Source organism: Eublepharis macularius, chromosome 14, assembly GCF_028583425.1.
Source record: "Eublepharis macularius isolate TG4126 chromosome 14, MPM_Emac_v1.0, whole genome shotgun sequence".
NCBI lineage: Eukaryota > Metazoa > Chordata > Lepidosauria > Squamata > Eublepharidae > Eublepharis > Eublepharis macularius.
In genome coordinates, this window is record NC_072803.1 from 7,528,922 (window position 1) to 7,534,921 (window position 6,000).

Consider the following 6,000-nt stretch of genomic DNA (forward strand, 5'->3'; position numbering starts at 1 on the left):
TTGTGTCCTAGCGGTAGGGTGCCTTGTTACCCCTCTTCCCCATCATATGGATGGATCTGGTAGCACCAGCTGAGGATGGCAGCTTTTTCGTTTGAAAATGAAAGGAGCACGTTTCTAGCCCCTCTTGTGGTGCACTTGCAGTGCAATCCTAAACAGAGTCACTCCAGTCTAAGCCCATTGAAATCAATGGGCTTAAAGTGGTGTAACACTGCTTAGGGGGCTGCGCTGTTAGTCTGTTCTCCTGTCATTATGAGGGCAAATCAAAAAAGCTGGGAGCAAATTTTTCTGCAAGTGAGAAGGCATGCTGTCATAACATTTTGGATTTGGCATGAGCTGTCTTGTGTGTTTCTCATCTTCCGGAGACAGACCCTCCTTCTCTTAGCAGCATTTATCACTCTCTGCCTTTCTCTGCCGTTCTTCACCCAAAATTCCAGACCCCACCAAAAGAAATTAAAAGGGAAACAGAATATAGCATGCAGGGTTTTGCAACTCTGGGTAGGCCAGCTTGTGGCATTATTGCTTCTGCATACGTTAGTGTGTCTCAGTCCCGATCTTTGCTGTGCTCGGTGTGTACATTTTAATAGGAAACTGGCTATTCCCATACACATGCGCCCTGCTGTGCATGTATGATGTACTTTGAGCCCAGGAACATAGAACATGGCCCAGAGTTTCCACCTGTAGCGTCACTGTATTTTTTGAGTCTGTGGAGCACATGATATTCTGGAAAATCCTCCAGCCACAGAACCCATTTCTGTTTTGCAAGGCACCCTACAACTGCCCTTGCAGATACCCCCCCCAAGTGGATTAAATTCTCCTTTAGGCTTGTGGGGGTGTCTGCACCCTGTGGGAGAGCAAGCGGTAGCCAGCATGTGTGTGGAAGAAAGTCGAGCCATGTCCATAACTTGTCATCCTCAGACAATCCATTGCAAAAAGGAGATGTTTTCAAACAGCAGGGCTGAATCTGTAACGTAGGGAAGCACAGGTGAAGACTGCAGGTGAAGGATGGAGTATTTGCTCCCCGATATATATATTTAAAATCCTTGTGCATAGCAAACGAGCAAGTCAGGAACACGGCAGGGTTGGCACAGCTCCCTGACATGTTAAAGATTGCCATAGACCATGGACATGGCTGGCATCAAGGGTAACTGCCAACACCCACATTCCCACCAGGAATGGAAGATTTCTCCCAGAAGCTAATGGGGCAGTCTCCCATTCTGTGCTGCGAAAGGCACCTAGATGGAGTGAACAGGCAGCCCCTTCATGGCTCTTTTAGTCTTGCTGATGCTGTTGGGCTTAACGAGCGAGCGTGGAAGCATTGCACACCTCTCTCAGGGTGTGATTGTGTATTTATGCACATGTGCCTGCACGGCAGGGGGCATGATTGATGAGGGTACCACTGGAGGGTGTCTTGTCCAGACCCCCCTGTAAACTCGGAGCCTGCAAGGAAGTTTTGTCCTCCACTATCACCACCAGCAATCAGGATTCAAATGTGCCCACCTGATCCTGCGGCTCAGCTCTTGCCGGTGCATCAAAGGAGCCAACAAAGGAGAAGCTTTGTAGAACACCCAAAGACGGTCGCAATTCCACACCTGGAAGGGCTAAGCCAAGGTGTCTTGATCCCGTGCGGAACAGGACGCCAGGGTTCTAGTGGGGAAAAGCCGTGCTTTGAATTACCGTGTAATAATTATTAGGTGTTCCACCAGTGACGGGTGTAGCAGATTTGTATAATATTTTCTAAAAATAAAGTGATTTTATGTTAAGTAAGGAATGCCATTGTGTGTGTCTCTTTTTTTCACACGCTCTGTCTCGCTCACAGGCATGTAATAAAATGAATACAAAATAAAATTCTGCTCCACCCTGGTTCTGTAGGTTGCATTTATCCAGCTGGGGTCCCCGTGGGTTCATGGGGGGGGATTCCTTGCAACCTGCGCTTATTAGCTTTGCATGCCCCTTTTCAGCATTAATTTTCAGCGGAGTTTCAGACCTTAAAAACAATACACAATACTGATTGAGAGGGACCGACGAGTGGTCTCGGTATAAGGCAGCTGTGCGTGTTTAAGGGAGAGACCATAGGTCAGTGTTGGAGGACCTGCTTTGCAGACAGAAGTTCCCTGGTTCAGTTCCCGGCATCTCCCATCCAAAGGATCTCAAATGGTAGAAATGGCCTTTCTCTGTCTGGGATCCTGGAGACATGCTGCTATTCAGAGAAGATAGTATTAAATGGTTTGACTTGGTACAAGTTTTACTGTTAAAAATGCTTCTGTGTTACCTCCCTTTACCAACAAAGAAGGCTCAAAGATTCATGGGTTCCTACTTCTAATGGATTCCAGACGGGCACAAATAGAGCTAGTGCTTTCGCTTTTTCAGCAACCTCACTCGTAAAAACCCGCAATTTCCCATCCCGGCTTACCTGTGGTCCATGGCGCTCAGTTGCGCTCTATAAGCGGACGGTGTGAACGCGGTATTGCGGGTTTGCACACTTCTGGACGCTTCGTCGCCGCGGAGAGGCCCTCCCCTTTCCCTCCTTCCTTTGCCGGCCGGCCGGCAACAATATTCCCTTATTTTTTTTTTTTAAAACCGGGCGCCATTTGCGCAGTCGCACGTTTGCGCACATCGAACTGCACAAATGTGCACAAATGCACAAAAGCACACAAAAGTCAATGCTGCATATTCGCATACCTGCGCATTTGCGCAAAACACGTAGAAATTTTTTTTAAAAAAAACCGAAATGCAAACCAATGAAGGCCCCCGACGTCAACTGTGACAGGGAGGAAACAACCAATCCCGGGTACCTCAGTTGGCCATGCGAACATCCGGAAGCGGGACGGCATGGCACGCTGCGAGACAAAGCAGATGGAGACAAAAGTGAACGCGTGGCCGGTAAGCGATTATTTCTGCAGAAAAACCTTAATTTCTGGCCATCTGGAATCGGCCCTGCTCTTTGCATTCATCTAAGATGGCACATGGTGGTGAGTCTTTTTGGCAGATTTTAAAGCATGGGAGGGGGAGGTCATACAGGAAGATGAGTTTCTAGGAAGCTGAGTTTTTTTTTATGACAATCCAGGTTCCAGGGCTACATTTCTGTCTATGCAATTCTAAGAAAACTCAGGAGAAAGCCCCATTTGATTTTGATTCTGAATAGACCTGCATAAGATTGCTCTCTCTGCATACTTGTTTGGGAGCCCCTGTATTCATAAGGTCAGACAAAATAAAACTCTGCTTTCGGTTCCCCTTACTGGCCTTGAACCAGGGAAAAAACCCTAACGTAGCACGCAGCTTACTGCTATTCACAAGTTAAGTGAGAGAGGAGGCACAGAGTCACAATGACTCTGGGTTTTTGACAAGCCCAATGCCATGCGTGTTAGACCTAAGCCCTGCTGCATCCAACAGAGCTTACTCCAAAGTAAGCGTAGACGGGGTTTCATCATGATTGTCAGAATCAGGAAGCAAGTGCCAAGGGGGCAGATCAGTACAGAAATGTAGGGTGCTCTGATTTGACGACGGTGATGGAGGGTGGGCCACCCTTTCTATTTCAGATTCCTCATAAACGAATCACGTGTTCTCTGCACCATTCCTGTGGCTTCCCTAGGGTTGCCAGCTCCAAGTTGGGACATTCCTGGAGATCTGGGGGGTGAAACCTGGAGAAAGTGTGGTTTGGGGAGGGAAAAGACCTTGGCATGGCATAAGTCCATACAGTCCACCTTCCAAAGTAGCCATTTTCTCCAGGTGAACTGATCTCTGTGGCCTGGAGACTAGTTGTAATTCCGGGAGATCTCCAGCCTCTACCTGGAGGATGGCAACCCTAGGCTTCCCCCACATCACCTATGGTTGTGCATGCGAAGAGTTTGCAGCACAAAGAGCATCATCTTATTATTTATATTTTCCCTTTCAATATACAACCCTATTTAAAAAATTGCTTTGCAGATAATATAAACTGTCTTCTGTTTTGTAATGTTCAGGGCCGTTTTTCCCTTCTGAGTGTGGCACAGACACAGATTAACAAACAATCTTTTGCAAGTTGTCTGGGTTTGAACAAATAAAACTCTGTCAGCAAGTCCGTTCCTTCGATCTGAAGATGAGAGAATGTTTAATCTCTCATGAAAGCTTTGAAAAGATGCTTGTGTGGAGTTTTCAGCCTCTATATTGCTTGGCTGCGAGAAAATCATGAAGTCTGTTCCTCTCCCCAAGGAATCACAGTTCAGAGGCCAACGCCATCTTTGGCAGACTTGTTTTAATTTCAAATCATGCCCCTTTGAACATTTCAGCTCAGAATGCAAATTTTGTGCGCTTTTCTGCACAAGAGAGTCGAAACAGAAGAACCCGCATTTAGGAGGATGAGAATTATCTTGTTGCTTGAATTCACCCATATTTTGGACTGAGCAAGATTCACACATGCAGACAGATGTAACTTCAGTCCCTGGAATTTCTGGTTTAAAGAATTTTCAACCTCAAAAGAGTCAGTCTAGATCTGTCTGGAGGTCTGTCTAGTCCAGGAGAATCTCACAAACACAGCCTGTCAAAGATTGCCTTCCTTCATTGTAGCATATGGTATTTGAAGGTAAGATGCTTCTAATCATAGAAGTTCCACTTGGCTCACATGCCTGTGAGTTACTAATGCATCTGCCCTTCCTCAAGTATTTTTATAAAGCCTTCTACAGCAGTGAATTTTGCAAGTGAATTGTGTTTTGGGTAAAAAGGGTCTTAACATTTAGCGAGTCCTGAACTTGCCTGTGGTGACCCCAGTACCACGACAGAAATGGAAGGGGGAAATGTTATCTGTATCCATACACTTCATAGTCTTCTCAGCCTTTGTAATGGAGCTTCTGTTGGAACATCTTCTGCTAAAGACTTAAGAAATCTGCTCCCTTTCCAGGTAAGCCCTTCTGGGCTAGATGCTCCAGTCTGCAGCCACTGGGATAAAAACAGGTCCTAAACTTTCTTGGTGCTCACAAATTCATAACACTGGACACTCCCCCCACCAGGCGGCTGAACAGAGACAGAATTCTTATGTCACTACAGATGCTAATTTCTGCTCTAATCAAGTTGCATTGTACCTTTACATCCTGATGTCTTCCTTTACTACACTCCTCCCATCTAATCAAGCTACATTGTACCTTTACAACTTTATGATGATGATGATGATGATGATGATGATGATGATGATGATGATGAATGTTTATTTCAATTGCTAACTCAAAAACGTTCACCATAAAATACAATCAAACAACCATCCATATCATATCTCTACCATCATCCACGGCTACAATCATCAATAATTATTTAGATCCTACACAAAACCCAATCACATCATCCAAATATATATAAAAGAAAAATAATAGGTAAATTATATCATATAGCTATATGAAACTTCATTATATATGTTCATATTTTTTCACTTCTATTCAAATATCTGTTTTCATATCTAATAACAATTGTCTTTATTTATTCTTAATTTTTGGCTATATAATTGAAAATTCTTTCAATTTTGCTTGAAATTCTGAAATCGGCCTATTATGTATATAAGATATTAATTTTGCCTTGTTGCATATTCGTATAGCTTGTTCTTCCATTCCTTCACATTTTGTTGCAAGAACCTCTCTTGCTGCCATCACCATATACTTAAATAATTCACTGTGCATGTTTGTAATATTACTTGGTAAAATGTTTAGTAACATTTAATTCTTTAATAAAGTACCTTTACATCTTAATGCCCTCCTGTGCAATGCCCCGCCCACCTTGGCAGGGATATAAAGGCTCAGGGATCTCCATTCCTACTCATATTTGAAGAAGGGACCTCTGACTCTCAAAAGCTTACTCTCTGAAAATCTTGTTGGTCTCTGTTGCCGCTGGGTTCAAACCTGGTTGGTATTCACTAGTATCAACACAGGTCTCCGTGGCTCCACGTGGTGTACCTATAGCCTCCTCTCCGCTCGTAGTCCAGGCCATGGCTGTCCAAAAGACATATTGGATCAGAGGGGACGTTAAGAATCAAGCCTGCTA